Source organism: Antechinus flavipes, chromosome 2 (genome assembly GCF_016432865.1).
Source record: "Antechinus flavipes isolate AdamAnt ecotype Samford, QLD, Australia chromosome 2, AdamAnt_v2, whole genome shotgun sequence".
In the NCBI taxonomy this organism is placed as follows: Eukaryota; Metazoa; Chordata; class Mammalia; order Dasyuromorphia; family Dasyuridae; genus Antechinus; species Antechinus flavipes.
This window is the reverse complement of record NC_067399.1, coordinates 481,932,620-481,957,574: the sequence shown is the minus strand read 5'-3', so window position 1 is coordinate 481,957,574 and position 24,955 is coordinate 481,932,620.

Genomic DNA, 24,955 nt, shown 5'->3' with positions numbered 1-24,955 from the left:
CCTAATTGAGAGGCAGTGTGTAAGCCCCAGGTTAACTATACCAACAAAAAGATCTGAGGTGCACTTTTATAGAACACTAGTTGACATTTATACTGCTCCTTTCATTCATTGCTTTATTTGATCCAACAGTTCTGTGAGCTAGGTGGGGTAGCTATCATCATCAATACTTTACAGGTGGGGAAACTGAGGCACAAAGTGATGTTTAATGGCCTGCCCAAGGGGCAGAGCCAGAATTCAAACCTAGATCTCGATTTACATATCCAGCACCCATCCACAACAACCCTGTTGTGTCACAAACAAATATCATGATAATCCCCACCTGCTATCACTATCAAGCAGAACTGAGGCTGGTTGCCAGGAAAGATGCTCTCTGCATCCCACATTTCTTTCTCTGTACTGAAGCTACCCTCAGGTTGCCTTTTTGTAATACCTTTTTTTTCCCCCTTAGCAATAGTGTTTTTTTTTTTTTGTTCATTTAATTGGGTTTGATATATTTTTTTAAAATTTAAGAAAGGTCAAGAGGCAGTACCATGTAACTTGTCTATGGCTACATATCTAGAGATATCCCTGCTTTTTCAGAAAGGGAATTTCACATAGATGGGTACGGTATTTGTTGTCTGCCAATGGGATGGAATAGTCAAGTGATGCTGGGAACTATATGAAGTGGGTAGCTGGACTCAGATTCCAAAATTCATAGAAGGGATCTCAGGACTGAGGAGCTATCAGAAGCCTTAGAGATCATCTGGCCCAACATTTTTCATTTGGCAAATAAGTAAACTAAAGCCCAGAGGGGAAACAGACTTGCCAAATGTCTAGTAATAGTAATTATTATTAAATAATAATAAGCAGCAGAGCTGAAGCCCAAACTGAGGACCTCTGTTTGCAAATTCAAGGCTTTTCCCATCAAGCCACTGTTAAAGAAAAAATATTAATTCTAATACTGTACTCTTCATTTAGGCATCTGACTGTCAGAAACGATTTTATTTAACATTCATCAATATCCAAGTCATTTCTCTGAGATTTCTCATAGAGAGTTATTCAAACTGGCATAGTTCTCTGTGCCTCCTGATATAACTCCCTGTCTCAGCTCTCTGCCTAAGACAGAGATAACATTTATATGAATTGTGAAGAAGAAAAAGATATTTTAAAATAAAGTCTGGGTTAATATTTCAGAATGGAGAGAAAATATTATTTTCTAATACTTCTAAAGACACTAAAAAGGAATTTTAAAAATCATACTTTGTCACTATGCTGCCTTTGAATGAGATGGACTGTCTTCCTTTTGTATTGAAAGTGCTTGTCACAGTGCCTTGAACATAGTAGGAGCTTAATAAATGTTTTTGATTACCTGACTACATGCTGTGTGCCTTAAGCATTCCTCAAATGAAGGTTAACATTCTCCTTATCACTGGTCATTTATTAGGACCTATTATGTGTCAGGCACGGGGCTAAGCACTGGGGAACACACAGAAGGGCAAGAAACAGTTTCTGCTTTCTAGGAACTCACAATCTAATGGGGGAGATAAAATATGAATGACTATGTACAAACCAGACATATACAAGGTAAACTGGAGGTAATCTCAGGAAAAAAGCACTAAGATTGAAGGGGATTTGAGGGAAAGGCTTCTTTTTTTTTAATTTAAAATTTTTTTTATTATAGCTTTTTATTTACAAGTTATATGCACGGGTAATTTTACAACATTGACAATTGCCAAATCTTTTGTCCCAATTTTTCCCCTCCTTCCCCCATCCGCTCTCCCAGATGGCAGGTTGACCAATACATGTTAAATATGTTAAAGTATAAATTAAATAAAATATAAGTATACATGTCCTAACAGTCATTCTGCTGTACAAAAAGAATCGGACTTTGAAATAGCATACAATTAGCCTGTGAAGGAAATCAAAAATTCAGGCGGACAATACTATAGGGATTGGGAATTCTATGTAATGGTTCATAGTCATCTCCCAGAATTCTTTCGCTGGGTGTAGCTGGTTCAGTTCATTACTACTCCATTGGAACTGATTTGGTTCATCTCATTGCTGGAGATGGCCAGGTCCATCAAAATTGATCATCATATAGTATTGTTGTTGAAGTATATAATGATCTCCTGGTCCTGCTCATTTCACTCAGCATCAGTTCATGTAAGTCTCTCCAGGCCTTTCTGAAACCATCCTGCTGGTCATTTCTTACCGAACAATAATATTCCATAACATTCATATACCATAACTTATTCAGACATTCTCCATTTGATGGGCATCCACTCAGTTTCCAGTTTCTGGCCACTACAAAGAGGGCTGCCACAAACATTCGTGCACATACAGGTCCTTTTGAGGGAAAGCTTCTTATGCAAGGTGAAACTTTAGCTGAGGATTAAAGGAAGCCAAGGGGGCAAAATGAGGAGGGAGAGAGTTCCTGCCATGGGAGACAATGGGCCACTTCTTTTTCTTTTTCAGGTATGATACATAGTTCCCTTCCTTCCCCTAGGAGGAGAAGTGATTTTTAAAAATCCCAGAATGATTACAGTCCAGAGACTAATCTTCTAGATGTTTTCAGACATATGATCTTTATTAAGTTAATCTATTCCTGATTGACTTTCTTAACAAAATGGAAGATCTTGAATTAAAATAGAATTCCTACCAGTTTAATGGAAATGCTTTTAACCCCATAATATTTTGCCTAAAGTTTCCAGTGATACTTTCTTAGGGATTGAAATGAGCAGGCTCTTGCTTAGAACCTATTCAGATAAGGTGAAGAGAGAAGAGGAAAGAAACTAAGACCCTGTAAGAACAATACACAGAGTATTGTGTTTTTTTGTAGGCTGCTTCAAAAGCTTATTTTAGGATGATTGTAGTTTTTTCTCAAAGTTGGCTATAAGGAACAGCCCTTTTTGTAGCGGCAAAGAACTGGAAACTGAGTGGATGCCCATAGTTGGAGAATGGCTAAGTAAATTATGGTATGTAAGATAAGGTTGAAATGGGTTCAGGATTTAGACATAAAGAGTGGTATTATAAGCAAATTAGAAGGACAAAGAATAGTTTACCTCTCAGATCTGTGGAAAAGGAAGGCATTTGTGGCCAAAGAAGAACTGGAGTTCATTATTGAACATAAAATAGATAATTTTGATTATATTAAGTTAAAACATTTTTGTACAAAGAAAACTAATGCAGACAAGATAAGCAGGGAAGCAATAAATTGGGAAGACCTTTTTACATTCAAAGGTTCTATTAAAGACCTCATTCTAAAATATATAAAGAATTGACCCAAATTTATAAGAATTCAAGCCATTTTTCCAATTGATAAATTGTCAAAGGATATGAACAGAAATTTTTAGATGAAGAAATTACAACTATTTCTAGTTATAAGAAAAGATACTCTAAATCACTATTGATCAGAGAAATGCAAATTAAGACAACCCTGAGATACCACTGCACACCTCTCAGATTGGCTACAATGACAGGGAAAGAGTATGACGAATGTTGGATGGGATGTAGTTAAACTGGGACACTGATACATTATTGGTGAAGTTGTGAACTGATCCAACCATTCTGGAGAGCAGTTTGGAACTATTCCCAAAGGGCTATCAAACTGTGCATATCCTTTGATCCAGCAGTGTTTCTACTGGGTTATATCCCAAAGAGATCTTAAAGGAGGGAAAGAGATCTGTATATGCAAAAATGTTTGTGGCAGCCCTTTTTGTAGTGGCAAGAAACTGGAAACTGAGTGTATGCCCATCAGTTGGAGAATGGCTGAATAAGTTATGGTATATGAATGTTATGGAATATTATTGTTCTGTAAGAAAAAATCAGCAGGCTGATTTCAGAAAGGATGGACTGATGCTGAGTGAAATGAGTAGAATCAGGAAACCATTGTACACAGCAAGATTATATGATGATCAATTTTGATGGATGTGACTCTTCTCAATGGCTCAATGATTCAGGCCAGTTCCAATTATCTTGTGATGGAGAGAGCCATCTACATACACCCAGGGAGAGGACTGTGGGAACTGAGTGTGGATCACAACATAATATTTTCACTCTTTTTGTTGATGTTTGCTTGCATTTTATTTTTTTTACTCATTTTTCCTTTTTGATTTAATTTTTCTTATGCAGCAAGATAATTGTATAAATATGTATGCATATATTGGATTTAACATATATTTTTACCATATTTAACATATATTGGATTACTTGCCATTTAGGGGAGGGGGTAGGGGGAAGGGGAGGAAAGATTGGAACACAAAGTTTTGCAAGGATTAATGTTGAAAAATTATGCATGCATATGTTTTGAAAATAAAAAGCTTTAATAAAAATTTAAAAATGAATAAAATAAGCTATGGTATATGAATTATGAGATATTATTATTATATTAAAAACAGCCAGCAGTATGATTTCAGAAAGGCCTAAAGAGATCTACATAAACTCATGCTAAATGAAGTGAGCAGAACCAAGAGAACATTTTACACAGCAACAAGAAGATTATGTGATGATCAACTATGATGGACAAGGCTCTTTTCAACAATGAGCTGATTCAGGTTAGTTCCAATAGGCTTGTGATGGAGAGAGCCATCTGCATCCAGAAAGAGGACCATAGGGACTGTATGAGGATCACAACATAGTATTTTCACTTTTTTGTTGTTGTTTTCTTACATTTTGTTTTCTTTCTCACTTCCCCCCCTTTTTGATCTAATTTTTCTTGTACAGCATTATAATTGTGAAATTGTGGAAAAAGAAGAAATGTACACGTGTAACATATTTGGGATTACTTGGTGACAAGGAGAAGAGTAAGGGGAAGGAAGGAAGAAAAAACATTTGGAACACAAGATTTTGTAGGGTGAAGGTTGAAAACTATCATTGCATAGGTTTTGAAAATAAAAAATTTTTTTGTTTTTTTTAAAGGTAGCTACAAGGTCAAGACTGATTTCTTGAAGTAAAGGAAATATTTGTCCAGGGCTTTTCTCTAAGAAATAGGGATCTATTTCTGCCACAATTCTGACAGCTCCATTGACTTGGTCTAATATCCATATCCATATCCATATACACACATATATGTTTATATAAAAGATGTACATATTTTGAAATTATTTCAAAATTAGAAACTAAAAGTTCCTCTTACTAAGGAATCTTTTTAACTCTTGATGTGGTTAGAATTTAAGATGACCATAACTATTTATAATTCCTTTTGAGTCTTTGTGGCAATTATAGTTTTTTTTTGAATGAAATTCTTGTTTCCATCCTGTTCAAAGTATCATAATGATTTTTTAATAACTTTTTATTGATAGGACCCATGCCAGGGTAATTTTTTTACAGCATTATCCCTTGCATTCACTTCTGTTCCGATTTTTCCCCTCCTTCCTCCACCCCCTCCCCCAGATAGCAAGCAGTCCTTTACATGTTGAATAGGTTACAGTATATCCTAGATACAATATATGTGTGCAGAACCAAACAGTTTTCTTGTTGCACAGGGAGAATTGAATTCAGAAGGTATAAATAACCCGGGAAGAAAAATAAAAATGCAAGCAGTTTATATTCATTTCCCAGTGTTCTTTCTTTGGGTGTAGCTACTTCTGTCTGTCATTTATCAATTGAAACTCAGTTAGGTCTCTTTATCGAAGAGATCCACTTCCATCAGAATACATCCTCAAACAGTATCGTTGTTGAGGTATATAATGATCTTCTGGTTCTGCTCATTTCACTTAGCATCAGTTCATGTAAGTCTCTCCAAGCCTCTCTGTATTCATCCTGCTGGTCATTCCTTATAGAACAATAATATTCCATAACATTCATATACCACAATTTACTCAACCATTCTCCAATTGATGGGCATCCTTTCATTTTCCAGCTTCTAGCCACTACAAACAGGGCTGCCACAAACATTTTGGCACATACAGGTCCCTTTCCTTTCTTTAGTATCTCTTTGGGGTATAAGCCCAGTAGAAACACTGCTGGATCAAAGGGAATGCACAGTTTGATAACTTTTTGAGCATAGTTCCAAATTGCTCTCCAGAATGGCTGGATGTGTTCACAATTCCACCAACAATGTATCAGTGTCCCTGTTTTCCCACATCCCCTCCAATATTCTGCATTATCTTTCCCTGTCATTCTAGCCAATCAGACAGGTATGTAGTGGTATCTCAGAGTTGTCTTAATTTGCATTTCTCTGATTAATAATGACTTGGAGCATATTTTCATATGGCTAGAAATAGTTTCAATTTCTTTATCTGAGAACTGTCTGTTCATATCCTTTGACCATTTACCAACTGGAGAATGGCTTGATTTCTTATAAATTAGAGTCAATTCTCTATGTATTTTGGAAATGAGGCCTTTATCAGAACCTTTGATTGTAAAAATGTTTTCCCAGATTATTGCTTCCCTTCTAATCTTGTCTGCATTAGTTTTGTTTGTACAAAAACTTTTCAATTTGATATAATCAAAATTTTCTATTTTGTGATCAATAATGATCTCTAATTCTTCTGTGGTAATAAATTCCTTCCTCTTCCACAAGTCTGAGAGGTAAACTTATCCTATGCTCTTCCAATTTATTTATAATCTCATTCTTTATCATTTCTAAAAAGAAATCATATCAGAGATTTTGATAGTAGAATTATAAGATTATAGTTTTAAAAGTGAAGTCAAGGGTGATATGTTATCCTATTTGCTCAGAATCTCTTGAGAACATATGGTAGTATGTTCATTCAGTCTAATGTTAGTTGAAGTGAGCTATTGACCAGTAGCCTCAAAAAAAAAAATTCATTTACTCTTAGGCTTACATAATGTTTCAAATTGAGTTAAAGTTAAACTTGTGATGATTCAAATAACTGCAAGGTTCAAAGCAAAGCTAGACACAAGGGCATTTGAAAGGATCACCATTGACGTAATTCTTGGGAATTATATTAAGTAAATATAATTCGAAAAAGTCGTATTTTCAGTTGCTGTTGATTTAAAAAAAAAAAAAACTAGTTTGGGTACCACATTTTTTTTTTATCAAAGAAGTTACTTGAAACAAAATAGACATGTACTCACTACCCCATGCTAGAAACTGAGTAGGAAGAAAGGGAATGAATGAGAGAGAAGGCAAAGGGTGAGAGGGGGAGGGAAAGAGAAGTAAAATAAGGGAAGTAGAGAAAGGGGGTATAAAAGAAAGTATGGGGGGGGAGAAAAGGAATGAGAGAGAGAAAAGAAAAAAAGGAGGAGGAAAAAAGGACAAAAGAACCAAGAGAAGGAAGAGAAAAAGAGAAAGAGAGAATGCAGAAAAGAAGTAAGAAAGGCAGGAAAGGGATGGAAAGAAAGGAAGAGAAAAGAAAAGAAAGATGGAAAGGGGGAAAAGAAACAGAGAAGAAGAGAGAAAATAAAATGTCTTTCTTTTAGAAAGATAATTTTTAAGCCATATTTCCATATTTCTTTAGTTTCTTGCTTCCTGGTATTACAAGAAGTTTTAACCTTAACTCTGTTGCTTCTGGCACTTTGGAATGGTTTCAGGAAAAATCCAAGCTACCATATTCTTGGCAGTTCAGTGAAATACTTTGTTAAAGTTCATTGACAGCACAGAGAAAATATTAAGCATCAGAGAAATATTTTTAAGGTGTCTACTTTCAGAGAAATATTTTTAAGGTGTCTACTTTCTGAATTATTTGCTACATGAAATAAAGCTGTCTTCTACTTAAAGGATCTCATGAAAAGTTTTTTGAATTTAGTAATTAAGAAAATTGGTGAATACTCAATGACAGTTTGTACTTATGTTTTTATTTTAAAAACTTCAAAGCCTTCCTTCTTTACCTCCCTTCTCCCAAAAAAGTTTCATCTAGTCCCTAAACATCTCTATTATAAAAACAAGGCAACTTTCCTATTTACATCTGAGGAACATGGCATGAACTATCCTTTGGTAATGACTGGGGTCAACTTTTGGCTCTGCCACTAAATTGGCTCTGTGGTCTTGGGCAATCTCTTCCCTTTTGGGCCCTGTAAATGAGAGGATTGGACCCTAATGCTCCTTGTAACTCTAAAATCTATGATTTATTGTTTCCTTGCTATGTACTTTTTAAGTTTCTCAGTATTCTCTGTCAGAGTAAAATGAAGGTTGCCTAAAGGCAGAGAGGATTTGATCAAAAGTCAATAATATTAGAAGAGAAAAGATGGTCTCCTGCGATCCAGGCACAGTGAAAGGAGTGAAAGGGTCTTCTCCTAGACACCATCTCTCCCATTCATCATCTCTCCAAAAACTCTGGCATTTGGCTGAAAGTTTCAAAATGAGACTTAAGTAGTTTCCAGTTCCCAGTTTTTGGAATATGAGGTGACCTTGCTTTGTAGGTAGGCTAACTAGATTTGGAAGAAGTCTCAAAAGTTAGGTTCTTAATCTGGAGCTTATACACTTTTAAAAAAGCATTTGGATAGTTTCAATATAATTATTTTCCTTGTTAACCTATGAAATTTGTTTTATGCAAAACTTTTTTTCCCCTGAGAAGGGATTCATAGGTTTCATCAGAATGACAAAATGGTTTATCACACACACACTTGTGTTAGAGGTTATTTGGTCTAACCATCTCATTTTAGAGATGAGGAACTTGGGATTTGTCCCACAGTGATTTGCCCCAACTAATGCAAATACCATAGGAAGGAAGGTCAGGATTTAAACTTAGGTCTTTGGATCCAAATTCTATGCTTTCCCCACTGTATCAGGTGATTTCCCTTTTTTTTTTTTTTTGGCTCAAAGAAGTCTCCTTTACCCCAGAAAACATCACTTTTAAAACTAGAAATACTGGATCATTCAGTGGGGAAGAAGGCCATGCAGTTAAGAAAAGCAAATTAGTTTGCAGTGAGAGCATCAGAATAATGAGGACTAGACTTAGTGGGTACAAAGAAATTTTGTACAGATCTTTTAAAAAAATGTATCTCTGAAACAAAAGTATCATTCAAAACAAGAAAACGAAAACATCTTTATTTTTAGAGCAAAACAGACTAGAAATGTGGCCCAGGCACTTTCATAGAATAATGAAATCTGAGATCTAGAAGGGACTTTAAAGATCACCAGAATCCAACCACTTAATTTTTTTTAATTAAATTTTATTTTTTTATGTTACAAAAAATTATTTTTCTACATCCTATTTTCCCCCAAACTAAAACAAACAAAAAATCTTTTGTAACACATATGCAGTCAAGCAAAACAAATTCCTAAGTTAACCATGTCCAAAAATATCTATCTTTTTCTGCATTCTGAGTCCATCATTACTGTGTTAGGAGGTGATTAACATTTGTCAAATTCTAGTTGAATATTGGGTTGATCAGAGTTCTCAAACTGTTCAAAGTTCTTTGTCTTTACATTGTTGTTGATATTATATAAAATCCCTTTATTTTATAAACAGGGAAACTGAGACCTACTAAAAATGGTAGATCCTTCTTTTTAAAGGCTCTTGATAGCTGAAAGTACTAAGGTTTCTTAGTCATATCTCAAGTATATGCGGCTGGGGATTTTATTTTCACTTAATTCCTAATGCTGGACTGGCTTTTCTATAGCTTCTCAATATGCTTCAGGGACACTTTCTTCTGCTACCAATGTGGTAAGTGCTAAAAATATTTAACATTGTATTAACATTAGTGTAGAATATAGGCTGATGAATTTGGAGTCAGAAACATTTGGGTTCAAATCCCACAGCTTGTACTTAACTAGTTGTATGACTCAGACTTTGGAGAGGGAGTGTTTCACCTTATTAAATAAACTTTGGTAAAAGTTTAAAAATTTAAAAAGAACTCTAAGCCCCAAATCATAAAACAAAACTAGCTGTGACTCCAGACAAGTCTCTGTATGTCTGAAACAACTCCCTAGTGTTTATTTCCTAAATCACTGCAATCTGCATTGATGGAGTCCAGTGGTCCAATGACAGGAATTCCTCACCTTGACAAAATGATAGATCTTTCCATATTCTTATATTGGTATTCACTTTGACCAAAGCAGAACATGATTGAGAAGTTTAATTTCTTGTCTTCCTTCCCACATCACATGTTACATAATACATTTCAGAGTTATTTTGGTAGTGATTTATGATTCTCAGTCTTAAATAGCACTTCTATTATCCAGACAAGTACCATATAATATGCTTGGGGCAAATAGCATAAAAGGAACTCTCACATTAGCCTTAAAAAGGTTTTCTAGATATCTTTTTTAATATCACATACATTTCTCAATATATCCCAGTCTCTTGACATTCCCAGGTTAACTCATAACAAAGAAAGAATAAAAAATTCAGCAAAGCTAACATTTTCAAAATTATCTGACATCATATGCTATTTAACCCTACTTCTGCTAAGAGGTTGTGGGGTAAGATGCCTTCTTATAAGACTTCTGTAGGACCTAGCTTGGTCATTATAATTTCAGAGCATTTCAATGAATGAAAATTCAGAGGTTTTCATTATTTTGTTATTGTTCTTTTAATTTCCATATTGTATTCATTGTGTATACCCTTTTTCTGGTTCTACTTTATTTCTCATCACTATATTTGTCTCTGCACACTTCTCAGTATTCATTTTAGTCATCATTTCATATGACATAATAATATTCCATCCATTACTATACCACAATTTGTTTAGCAAATGATGGCTACCTATTTTGTTTCCAGTTTTTTATTGTCACAAAAAGTGATGCTGTAAATATTTTGTTGTTTATGGGGCCTTTTTTTTTTATCATTGATTCTCTTGGGGGAGGTACAAACTTAATACCAGGATTTCTAGGTAGACACTCAAATTCACTTTTTAAAATAAAATTTCAATAGTATTTTATTTTTCCAATTACATGTAAAGATAGTTTTCAACATTCATTTTTGTAAGATTTTGAGTTCCAGTATATTTTTTTCTCTCTCCTTCCCTTACCTCCCTCTTCCCAAGACAGCAAGCAATCTGGTATAGGTTATTCACATTAATGATCAAATTTATTTTTTAAGATAAATTCTGTTTAGAAGATGATAGAACTAGATCTTAGGAAAGACCTTAAACACAAAGACACAGAGTAGTGAAGAACCAGGGTACTGCCCAATAGAAGAGACTCAGAGATAAAAGGAAAAGTGGCTGATGTAGGAAAAATTAGGGAAGGACAAGACTGAGGTATAGCTGGGGAAGTGGGAAAAGGAGGAGGCAGAAAGTAGTATATCATTTAATAGTATGGAAGCAGATGGATCTCAGAGGGATCCTCTCCCTTCTCTCTTTTAGAAATATAAAGAAAGCATTTATCCTTTGGACTAATTGAAAAGAGAAACCTATTTGCATTTTAAAAACTAAAAATTCTGTAATAAAAATTACATCCTGCAGGATCTGTGAGTGTATTGATTTTTGTTGTTTTGGTCACTCCAAAATGACTGGGATTAGAGAAATTCTCAAAGCTGTGGGGACACCCTGACTATCTTTGCACCTCTTTGCTAAGATTTGAATAATCTAAATTTAAAAAAAATTGTTTCTACAAGACATATTCCTAAAATACAAAGGACAGAATTTTTTTCCTCATTAGCTTTCTATTTTAAATATTTATTCTTTTTAATTAGGTGCTAAACATAGTTGCTTCTGTCTGCCAAAAGAATGAGGCTCTGACAAGAGTCTCTAAATTTTGGCAACCTACACTAAATCCCAGATCCTCTTGCCCTAGTGATATAGCTGTTAGCTCTTTCCCTCTTCATCATACAAGTCTACTATTGGTACATGTTATAGACAATGTAAACTCTCTTGTTACAAAATCTATTCTTCATTCTATCAAGATGACCTAGTTGAATACATATTTACTGTTCTACTAGAGAACTGATAACTACTGAACGTTTCAGTTCCAGTATCTCATGGGGTCTAGGAACTGTATTTCTCTATAACATGGTTTGTTTGTTTGTTTGTTTTCTCCTTTAGCTGTAACATTTGTTTGGCTATTCTCTCATTGCTTGGAGAAGACAGACATGCTCTGCTTAAGCAATACTGAAGAAAAAAAATTTAAATTGTACTCTGTGATTAGGCACCAATCTGTCAGAAACTATTTAATATAATTTAAGATTAATCTAATTCTGAGTGATTTCTGATTTAAAAAGAAAGAAGAATGCAAACTGTCTCTGTTCCAAACCAATTTTAAGTAACATTTATAGAAATCCAAAAATGAAAATCAAGATATATAATAATGTACTTCTGAGTTAATTTTTCTCCTAGTCTATTTTCCTTGGGAATCAATAGGATTTCTCCCAAAGAGCTCTATCTGAGAATCCAAACTGAATTGGAAGAGGCTGGAATATTTCCTGTTGAATAGAAAAGGGTACTTTGCTTAGGGTCTAATTCCTTCACAAAATAAACTGAGGAGATTGCCCTTAGAGGGTGAATATTTTGATCTACTAAGAGGATAGAGAAAGAAAAAGTCATTTCTAGTTCAATTTGGATTTTCAAATGTAGCTCTGTGGGGAAACATACTGATTCCCAAGGAGAGAAATTCAAGAGGAAGGGAATATGGTTATTTGACCATTGGGAATGTTAACCCAGAAATATATTGTTATCTGGTTAACATCCTTAATTTATTCAACTAATGAAAGATTCTTTTTCTTTTCACCCTAACCTATCCTACTTCAAACTAGAAAGTATTGAAAGAGCAGTTATTTTTTTTCCTCCCAGGAGCTAATACTGGCCCAGGAGGAGATAAGGGTGGGACATTAAAGGAAGGGGATAATTTATTCTTTGTTAAATATGTTCTCTAGTTGTGCTATGCTTGTTCTTCCTTCACAGATTGTGAGCTTCTCAAGCTCAGGGACTTTTGCCTTTCTTTGTGTTTTTGGCTTAATACAGTGACTGGCACACAGCAGGTGCTTAATAAGTGCTTATTATCTGCCTGAGGTACTCTTAGGAGATATCACCAGCTCTCTAAGATTGAACCAGAAAGATGATAGTTTCATAGTTCTTCATACCCAAAGCAAGATAATACCAGGATGCCTCTTCATATTCTATGGAACCACTTTCTACTGATAGTGCTTAAATAAGTCTCTATTGCTAACTGAGATAGAGTAAATTGTTTCACATATCTTCCTCTCTCCCAGTGCCTTATTGGGGTGCCTCCCACTTGTTCAATATCTTCCAGTGAATCTTTTGGTTTAGAGATACGCTTCCCATTTCCTCTCTCTGTTATCCCCCTATTTGTTTCCTATTTCCTTCTTCCTCCATGCTTCAGAAAGTACTGGAAAATAAAGGGAAGAATTGGGGCAAAGATCTGGGATAAGCTATGACACATGAGAGTGCATATGCATATATGTGGAGAGAAGGAATTGAAGAAGCAACCTTAATTACATTTTTAAAGAATGATATAAATATAAATTGTAATCATTCTTAACTTTCACTCAGATTCTGAAATCATGGAATTCAATACCAGAAAGACTTAGAGATCAGTGGATTATAGATTTTAGAACTAAAATGCGCATTAAAGGTCATCTAGTCCAGTTTTTCCTCTATCTACTCAGTCAAGAACCTTGCCTCATCTCACTGAAGAAAAAAAAAAAAGAAGTAATTCCCTTCAAAAAAAAAAAAAAGAGCTCCTCTTTCTCCCCTCTTCCTCACCTGACATTGCCCAGATACTTTCCAGCATTATTTGTTCTTTCACAAAGGTGAAGGACAAAGGTCTTCCATGAAGATGTCGTGATCCTCTTCATTACCAAGATAAAACTTTCTAAATCCATGAGCTATCCCATTCTATATATGTCTTTTCCATCAGATTGCCCCTTCTAACATCCTTACTCTCACACTAATTTTCAACTGCTTCCCTACTGCTTATAAGTACTCCTACATCTCTTTCATCCTCAAAAAATCCTTGCTTGGTTAGTCCATTTTCCCCTTAGCTATCACTTATATCTCTCCTTTCTTTAATGGTTAACCTCCTTGAATAGTCCATCTACAGTGTCTCTATTTACTTTGCCTTTCTCTTACTCTCTTTTTAATTCTCTGTTGTTTAGTTTCTGACCACCATTCAACCAAAACTCCTCTCTTTAAAATCACTGAATCTAAAGGTCTTTTCTCAATAGTCAATTTTTCATTCTTCTTGACCTCTCTGCAGCTTTTGACATTGTTGATTACCTTCTCCTTGAAATTTTTTCTTTCTAGGTTTTTGTGACTGTTTCTCCTGGTTTTCTTCCTATCTATCTGACAATTCCTTCTTATTCTCCTTTGCTGGATCTTTTTCCAGGTCATACCTGGAAGGTCTTCCAAAGCTATGTCCTGGACCTTCTCTTTTCCTTCTATATTATTTTACTTGGTAATCTCATTAGCATCCTGGATTCAATTATGTGTGACCCTAGGAAAATCACTTAATCCTATTTTCTCCAGTTTCCTCATCTGTAAAATGAGCTGGAGAAGGGAATGATAAACTATTCCAGTATCTTTGTCAAGAAAACCTCAAATAGGATCATGGTGTCAGACAAGACTGAGCAACAACTCAACAATAACCTCTCTGCTGACCTACAGTCTTATATCTCCAACTGTCTATTAAACATTTCAAACCAAATGTTCTTAAACTTAATATGCTCAAAATTGAATTTATCTTTCCCTATAAGTCTTCCTTTCTTCCTAAGCTTCCTATTATTGTTGAGTATACCACCGTCTTTCCAGTCACAACAGTAGTATCATCCTGACTTCTTATTCTCTGACCTTGGTGAAAGTTTTCATCACTCAGACTATAGTCTTTTGGTTAGCCTCCCTGTCTCAAGCCTCTAGTTACTCCCCAGTCCATCTGCTACTCAGATATAATAAAAATATTTTAAACATACAGATCAGACTAAGTCATTTTCTTATTCAATCAACCTCAATGGCTCCCTATTACCTCCAGGATAAAATAGAAAATTACTTATTTGGCTCTTAAAGCTCTTTATATCCAAATCCCTCTAATCTTTCTAGTTTTGCTATTATTTACTCCCCTCCACATATTCTCTGATCTGGGTTCCTTTCTATTCTTTAAACAAGATACTCCATCTCTTAACCATATGCATTTTTACTGGCTTTCTCCAGGATTAGAACTCTCTCCTCTTCATTTTTGCCATCTGGTTCCCTTCAAGCCCCAGATAAAATCTCACCTTTCATAAGAAGCCTTTCTCAGTTCTCCTTATTGTAGTGCCTTCCTTCTCCAGTTTATCTTGAATATATCTTAATCAAACATTGTTGTCATGTTGTCTCCCCATTAGACTCCATAAGAGCAAGGACTTTTTTGTTTGTTTATTTGTTTGTCTTTCTTTGTATTGCCATTACTTGGTATGGTGCCTGGCACATAGTAAGTACTTAATCAAAACTTGCTGTTTACTTACTAATCATTTTATTTTGCTGATGAATAAAAAAGATTAAAGACCTTATATGATTTGCCCAAGATTACAAAGCTAAAATTTGAACTCAAATCCTTTTAATCTAAATTTAGGAATTTTCAACCACCCTGTCTCCCAATTGTTTAATCCATCCCTTCAATTAATGGAATAAAACTCTAAGGATTGGCTGTATGGTGATGTATGGCTAAGGCCATAGATGTGAATAGATAAGACCCTGGCAATAAATTTGCCCTAAGGTCCCTGCCTCGCTAAGCCAGCCTTAATTTTATTAGGTCATGTCAGTAATTATAAATCCTGCCTATTAAAACTCCTTTACTTTCTTTTGAGTTGTCCCACAAATATAGAATTTTTTTTTCCATAAAGGAAAGCACATTTCTCACCAATATCAGATTGCTTGCTGTCTTGAGGAGAGAGAAGGTCAGAGAGGGGCGCAAGAAAAATTTGAAACATTTACATATAGTACAATGAATTTCAATGCATGAACAAAGTTTAGAATTTGAGTTTTTTTTTCCTTTTTTTCTTTTTAACTGTGAGTTTGGAGAATACCAGCCATTGGCAACATTAGAGTCTCTTCGGCATACTCACTGTTAAACTCAGAAAATAAATGACCAAAGAGCCACGGAGGTTATGAAACAAGATGATGCAGTGAATAGAGCACCAGCCCTGAAGTTAGGAAGACCTGACTGAATTCAAATTTAACTTCAGATACTTAACATTTTCTGGATGTGTGACCCTGGGCAAGTCACTTAATCCCAATTGCCTTAGCAAAAAAAAAAAGTGAATGGTGAAAACTATTTTTACATGTAATTGGAAAAAATAAAATATATTAAGTCAGGGAAAAGCAACCATTAAACTCTGAAAAAATAAAGTAGAATAGCTAATAGTGATTATTAGTAAAAAAAAAAAAAATTCTTTATTCCATTAGAGGGAAGTGAGACACTTATGCTTACTACAATAAGGCTGAGCCTTGATACCTATAGTTGTGACTAGATAAAAAATCAACAGTATGTTATTACTACTATAATAAACTGTAGTGAATCATAACAGCACAGTGAGACAACATTGCCTAGTGACAAAAAAATCTATCCATAACAGAGCTTCTGGGCCTGCTAGTGCTTGCCTGAGCTCAGGGACCATAAGTTCTGTGATTTATTTGCAGGAGAATTTATCCAGAGGGAGAACGCAAAGGATTGTTGTTATGTCAAACTCAGGGTACAGCTTGCTTGTTGGGTCTTAGTTCTGGAAAATACAGGATGTCTCCTACTAGTAAAAAAAGAGAATTGAAATGAGAGGGGTGGTCTTAGCATGGGAATCCTGACATTACTAGGGATATCAGTGGTAAAAATGTGTTAAAGGGATCAAGGAGGTGAGTCCTTGAAAAGTTTCATGAGTTTCCTAATCAACCTGATGAGATTATGAGGCATGACCATTTTTGGGGAGGCATCCGAAGGACTTCTTCCCATGAAATTGGACTTATGCCTTGCTGAAGCTATTTCCAAGATGATTGATTGACTGGAAATCAAGGTGACAGACTCTTGTTAGAAGAGTTGTCACACAAATATAGAATTTTTTTTTCCATAAAGGAAAGCACATTTCTCACCAATATCAGATTGCTTGCTGTCTTGAGGAGGGAGGAGGTCAGAGAGCGGGGGCAAGAAAAATTAGGAACATTTACAAAAATGAATGTTAAAAACTATTTTTACACTTATTTGGAAAAATAAAAGACAAAAAAAAAAAGAATCATCACACTCTGGTTTATAAGAGTGAGTTGTTAAACTAGTTCTTTTCCTTTTGTAGCATTGGTTTTTTGCCAAGTATTTTGCAAGTTGCATCTTGTTTGGAATTCCCCTGTTCAGAAGATAATAGGGAGCAGCAAAGCAATTGTAGAGGAAGAGGCATGGCACAGAAACCTTCCTTCTTCATCCTCCCATGCACATGGCTTGAGAAGGTTGTTTCTAGATAATGCTTGTAGTCCCCAGTTCCTGTGTGGAAGATGGGGGCTTTTGAGAAAAAATGTGAAACTAGAACATAGCCTTCTATCCTGAGAAAAGGGGTTTCCTGAGTAAGAGGAAATTTTTTTTGTTTCCTGCCATCATCAGCCCCACCACTCCACATATATATCCTTCTTTCAAAATGTATTTTGAAAACTAATTTGACACTAGGTATGTTTGTCTACACCTATAGTCAATCCCTGCTACTGAGGAGGCTGACACTGGTAGATCACTTGAGTTTAGGAGTTTTGCAGAGTGCTAAGTTGATCTTGTGTCTATCCAAAGTTTAATACTTATATGGTAAGTCCTCTTATGGCAGGTGGTTACCAAGCTGCTTAGGGGAACTAATTAGACCAGAATGGAAATGTAACAGGATAAATTTCTGTGTCAATCAGCAGTGGGTGACCATTGTATTTTCAGCCTAGGTGAAAAAGGAAGGAAGAAGGAAGGAAGGAAAAAAGGAAGAAAGAAAAAAGGAAGAAAGAAAAAACTATCTCTCTCTGGGAAGGGAGGGAGATAGAAAAGAAGGAAGGATAGGATTGGAAGAAAGGAAGAAAGAAAAGAAAAAGTTAATTTGAAGCTCAACTCCTACTGATGGTAGTTATCTAGGATTCTTTAATTTCTTGAGTAAAATACCTAAAGCAGTTAGGTGAAAAAGAACAAGAAAAACCAAGAAAATTCCCTTCAGGGAAAGGCATCACATTCAAAGTTCTGGTTAATCTAATTGTTTTCAATTAATATACACATTCAGTTACTTTATCCAACTTAATCATATTCCTTAACAGAGAGGAAAGAAGTCCCTATTCTGATTCCTGCACCATACAATAGAAATCACATAAATTCTCTGAGATGCACAATATAGAACATATTAATCCAACATCTCATTTAAACCATCAAAAACAATTTTACCATTCCTGGGGCAGAAAAGACAATGGTAGATCTCAGGCCTGAGGAGGAAGGGAATGGGGAAGCTGGAACTAGTCATTAATGATCGTTAGTCTGGACTCCATTTTGTTCAATTTCTTACAAGACTGTAATAAGTTCTTCTTGGATTCCAGGAAGCTAGACATTCACAATATGTTTTTCTTTTCAAGTCTTAGGTAAATCATTGATAATCTCATGGAATGGAATGGAACCATTCTGCGCATTCTTAGACTCAATCCCCACTGTAGCTAAAGCCATACTGTCATGGTCAACTGACAATCAATCATGATCAAGAGCAACTTTGGCTCAAATGGCCCATTTTCAAGGGGAACTTAAGGTCAGTTAGCTTTTTGATGAAGTTAACTAAGGGCCAAAAACTGTCCCATTACATAAATACATTAATGTACTTTTGGATGATTCATGATAAGCAGAATTTGCCATCCCTACCAGTACAAACAAATAATCATTTGGTTAAGGTAACTAGGTATGTCCATAAAAGTTATCTAATAATCAGACTCATTCATTTGGTTAAAGTAACTAGCTATGTCCATAAAAGTTACCTAATAATCAGACTCATACATTCAAATTGTTTATATTCTTATATACTTGCTGTAAAGACTTTTATTGCATATTCAAGATGGACTCACTCATGTGAAATGTATTCCAATGACAATTAGTCACTAGGATCCTCTCAATAAATGAAAAAACTTCTTGACTCATAGTAACAATAAAAGTGCCTATGTGATCACGGTCTATTTATTTCCCTGTTAGCATCAGGGACAGGGGTCATGATATTAGACACAGAGCTGGAAGGGACTGAGAGGTCATGTAATCCAACCCTCCAATGGACAGAAACTTTTTTTTAAAGTTTACTCTCCTTCTCTCCTATAGTATCATATACCAATGACCTTCTGTATAGATTTTCCCCCTATAACTAGGAGTTATAGTTAAACAAATTAAATAACATTCAATTAAAATTTCAAAAACAATTGAAATTGTTTTTTGCTCTTATGCAACAAAGTGCTTTAAGGTTTTAGTATATATTATTTCACTGGGTCTCTACAACAATCTTGGGAAATAGGTGCTACCACAATTCTCATTTTTCAAATGAGGAAACTGAGGAAGATAGGCTAAGTGACTTGACAGGGATAAAATAGCTATTTGAATTATGGGGAAACATCTGAACTCAACTCTTTTGATTCCAAGTCCAACAATATATCATTTAACTGCTTTTGTAAACCTCACTCTGTGTCTTCTCTTTAACAAGAGATGGAAGGTATGTTTCACTATTAATCCCCTAAAGCAGTACTTCTAAATTTAGCTCTTTAGGGCAGTTATAACCTAACCACTCCCCAATACCCATGGGAAGCAGCTGCTCAGGTATTATTGGGGTAATTTTCCTCCTTACTTCCCAACATGCCTTGCTTTTTGTCTATGTCACCTTGTGGCAGCAGGAAATACATTTCAAAAAGTAGGTTTTGCACTCTGATACAGTGATCACTAAGAGCAAACTCTCCATTTTCTCTTTGAATAGGACAGAATGAAACTCACAGAATGAGAAGACATGATGATGATCATATGTATGTATTACACTAACCTTTTTATCAAATCCACTCCTCTTTCAAATTTCCCTATTTCTGTCAAGCAGATCATCATTCTCACATTTCATAACTTTGGTGTCATCTTTGACATCTTATTCTCAACCCAGGTATCCAATCAATTTCTAGATGATTGCTTTTACCTTTATATTTTTAGCTTTTGTCTCCTCTCTCTACTCACTCAACTAGTACCCTGGTTCAGGCCTTTATGTATGGACTTTTGTATGGACTATTGCAATAACTTCCTAAATGATCTCCATGCTCAAAATCATCCCACAGCTGTCAATGTGATTTCCCTAAAGATGATGACTGACCATATTAATTCAACAAACCTGAGTTTATTATTATTAAGTCATTTATCAGTCATCCCTGATTATTGGTAACTTTATTTGGGATTTTCTTGGCAGAGATACTGGAGTGATTTGCCATTTTCTTCTCCAGCTCATTTTACAGATGAGAAAACTGAGGCAAACAGGATTAAGTACTTTGCCCAAAGAGCCACAACTAATAAGTGTCTGAAGCTGGATTCTGATTCCAAGCATACTGTACCACCTAGCCTATTATTGACTGAAAATCAAATATTATTTTTTCTTTATTTCATTCTTTTTTTAATTTCTTTTTTATTGTATGCATGATTACTAGAATAGTAGTACAAGTATGAACTTTATAAATAAGTAAATATACACACTTTGGGGTACAAAATTTTTTTATTGATGGGGCACACACTCAAAGAATTTTAGAGAACATTGCCTTAAAGTCAAAACTAATAACTTCATTAAAGAGAGTTCTAAAGTCTTGCAATGTTACCTTTTTTTCCATTAATTATAATCATTATGTAAATTGTTTTCTTGGTCTGTTTACTTGGTTTCTGCATAAGTTCATACAAATCTTCTCTCCTTTTTCTGATCTCTTTACATTTGTTATTTCCTATGGTTCAATAAGATTTCATTATGTTCATATTCCACAGCTTGTTTAGCCATTTTCCAGTTGATTGGCACCTGCTTTACTTTGTGCTTTTTTGCTACTACAAAAATATTGTTATAACTATTTTTTTTTTTTTTACTGTGACACTGGAGAAAACATTTCCCCAATTAGAGCTATAAAATTGTGTAAATAGAGACTAGGGCAAACAGAAGGCATAAGACTTTCTGTATTAAAGGAGGCTTCTATTATCTTACAGATGTCTTGTTCTATAAGTATATATGATAAGACTTCCCCTAGAGAAATTCATTATCTCACTGGAACAAATATGGTTTTTGCAGCTGCTGAGACCCCAAAGTTATCAAGTCTCTCTCAAATCCCCAGACATCCTTTTCCTATTACTTGTTCTCCCAAATTAAAAAAAAGAGGTGAACAGTCTCATGTGATAGGTATCTTTTGCTGACTATAAAGTCATTTCAAGGCTTTGTAAAACTCTATGTGTGTATATATGCAACAGCTGAAGTTAATTCAATTTTTTCTTTTCTGAACTTGCCTTCTGATTAATTGACTTCTAGTCAAAGGACCAAGGTGAGAAGAATTACTCTTCAAGAGGATTTTAGGACCTATGAGTTGAGGAATTCTTCAAGACTTTTTGTCTTTGACCTCTCTGGATATAGAAGCAGAAGTGATATCACCAGGTCAAAGTGTTCAGCTAGTTGAATGCATTTTCTAATACTGTTTCATGCTTTCTCCTGAAGTGAAGGACCAATTTATAGCTCCATTCATAATGTATTAGTGTGATTATCTTTTTGCAATTCCTTCAACCTTAACTGCAGAAATCATTTCTTTAGCAGCCTTAACTGCAAAAACCATTTTCCTAGATTTAACCAGCTTCTTTCTGCAACTCTCAATAAATAAATTTATTTCAGATCTGATATTCTCCTAGATTTAATTATACTCTACAAAGTCCACAAACAATCTGGTAGGATTTGCCCTTACTACCAATTCTTGTACATTTTGAATCCAATGCTGAATGTCAAGGACATGTAAGTTGCAAAATTTTCCCTACAAAATAGTTTTAGGGCTCCATGATACTCATCTTTGAGTTTTGCTTAAAGTTAGACAGCAATAGCTACTTTGGACCCTGATATAGTAAATTAATTTATAAACTATTTATAGTTTTTTTTCTGCTTAAAACAACTTCCTACAAATGACTCAGTTTTCAGCTGGAAGAGAAAACTGGAGATTAAAATTGGCCTTTTTGTACAATGAAGTTTAAACTGTTCTTTTGAATGGTACTTTCCTTACTAATTTCAGAGCTTGTATGCAGTAATTAAGGACAGCCTGCTAAATAAAACTTCTGCTTTCAAGATGCTCTAGTTTCCATTACTGAAGTTTCCTTTTCAAACTCAAATGTTTAATTCCCTTAGGCTTTTTGCATTGCCACTAAACTCTATTTCTATATTTTATGTTTTCCTATCTAGGTTGGAAACCTTTCTTTAATCTGCTCTGTTTCTTTCCCACTCCTGAACAAAGACAGCAAGGTGAAAACCATCCCAAAGAGCACATGACTGGAAACACATTTTATTCTGTGCTGATAGATACATAAATCTTTTTGATTTAAAGTAATTTTGGTCAGATCTTTATTTCCCTTGTGTTCTTAATGGAATTTGTTTGAATTCCTGATAGATAATACTTCAGGCCAACTTTAGGTCTGTTAAAAGCACCAAATAAGAAAATACTGTTAGGTTACCTGAGATTTTCATCTGTTCATGTTTTCTGATTTTCTTTTTTTCCTCTGTAAGAAACAAAATATCTTATCAAGAACTCTACTGACTCACTGATGAATGCAGTAAAGATTTATTTTATATTCTTGCAAGAATGAAGTAGACACACCTTTGAAACTCTAAAGGCAGCATTTTATTTCCTATCCAGAAGCGCAAGTCCTTCCCAATCCATTTATTGGATGTTTCAGAAGTTATACAACATGAATCTCCAACCCTCATTACATAGCTAGTCCTTACCCCCAAGGAACTTACATTCTGGAAGGAGAAGATAACAAGGAAGGGCTAAGGGCAAAGAATAAAAATTTCAAATCTCAGGCTACCATCCCTAGTTACAAAAGTTGGTCCTTGCCTCCAAAAAGTTTACTTCCTTTTGGAGTAAGAAACCTCCACTCTTGATTATTCTTAGATGTGCTTGTGGGTTTTAGTTTTCTCATTTGTTTTACTTTTCTAATTTAATTTTCTGTGGAAACCAAATAAATATCCATCCATTCCCCCCATTTCTGTTTTATTCTTTAGATAAAGGATTTTTTTTCCCTAAAATTCATTCTGCAAATGTTATTGAACAAATATTATTCAGTACCCAAAGAGCAAAAGGTACTAGGAATTAAATTATTTTTAAGTGGTAGAATTGTTGCCCTCAAAGAGTTTACAACATTCTGATTGAGGTTACAGGATGAATAAAAATAGGATTGTGAAATCAGACAATCCCTTTATTAAGTACCCACCTAGAATTGGAAGAGATCTTAAAGTTCATCTAATTCAACCTCATTTTATAGATAAGGAAACAGGTCTGTAGAGATTGACTAACCCTAAGTTATATAGGTAGTAATGGCAAACTGTCTGGTCTCTCATTGCTACCCTTTAGCAGATGGCTTAACTTCTTTGAGATGGGTTCAATTCAATGGCAAAGTTATTCTTGTCCCTGACAACAGATTGCATCTAACTCCCTCTAGCAGTCCTATAAATGTGTGTTTAGGGTCATAAAGGTGTCTGTGGAAATCCATGAGTGAATCCTAGGGAACCTGACTCACTTTGGAAAACATATCAGAAGTGTGATAACTGACATTTGCTAGACAGTATCAGTTGCATAAATAAAAAACAATGGTATACGTTAAGGCAGCAAAATGACACAGTGACGGATAGAGGTGATGGACCTGGAGTCAGGAAGGCCTGTGTTCAAATTTGGCCTGAGACATGTGCTAGCTATGTGGTTCTGGGCAAGTCACTTACCTTCTGTCTATCTCACTTTTCTGAACTGTAAAATGGGGATAATAATATTATCTATTTCCCAGAGCTCTTAGGAGGATCAAATAAGATATTTATTTTTTTAAAAGCGCTTAGCACACTGCCTGGCATATAGTAAGGCACAATATAAATGTTTATTCCCTTCCTCCATATTTATATACATGACTATGCAAATATATATAAACATATATTTATATTGATATGCATGTGTTATGTATGCAAATATGTGTGTCTATACACATATGGGTTAAAATGTTGAGAACTGGGATATATATATACACACACATACACACACACATACACATGCACAGATTAAAATATTGGGGAACCACTATTTAACTGGGGTGTTTCTCCCACTCTTTGTTTTCTTTCCAGGAATTTGGACTGTGTTTAGTCTTATTGAAGTCTGTCTTCTGAGAGGAGTTAGAACCCCTTGTCTCATACTGTTTGGCTTAATAAATGTCCCACACTACTGCTCAAGGTTATAACTTAGGTTGTGACTCATATCTAAGGCTTTTCCAACTATAAAATAATTAATGTACAGTATGAATCAGGTGTAAAATAGGTAATTAATTTATAAACATAAAAGATTCACAGAGCATTTTAGAATAACTTAAAACAGGATTTGGTCACAGCTTATAATCATTATTACTACCTTTTGGGAAGTTAATATATAAACAGTATCAGACCATGAAACAATTTGCAGAACTGCTAATTTGGCATTTTACATGTCACTTCAGTCCTTTATTGTCGAAACACTATGACTCTATGTTAGAGTAACACCTCTCTAGCACCATTCATCTCTGATGCAATAGGAACAACAGCATCTCAACCTCTCAAATTTACAAGGTGTCCCTCCCCCCCATGTCAAGAGAGATACTCATTCACTAAAATTAGGAAAGAACAAAAGAGCTAGTCCAGATTGATAGTCATTGGCTTTTAAAGCAAAACATGTATTTTAGATGCATTTATGTTGATGGTTAGACTGGGATAAGGGATTAGGTCAAGTCATTCTTTCTACTCTCATAAATCTCTTCTCCACTCACAAAATCACTACCCTAGTTCAGCCCCATCATCACATTTTGCATGAAAACCTAATTGATAGCTACCTAATTGATCACCCTGTTTCAAATATCTCTCCCTGAAACCTTCACTCAGCTGCCAGAATGAACTTCCTAAAGTGCAAATTTGAC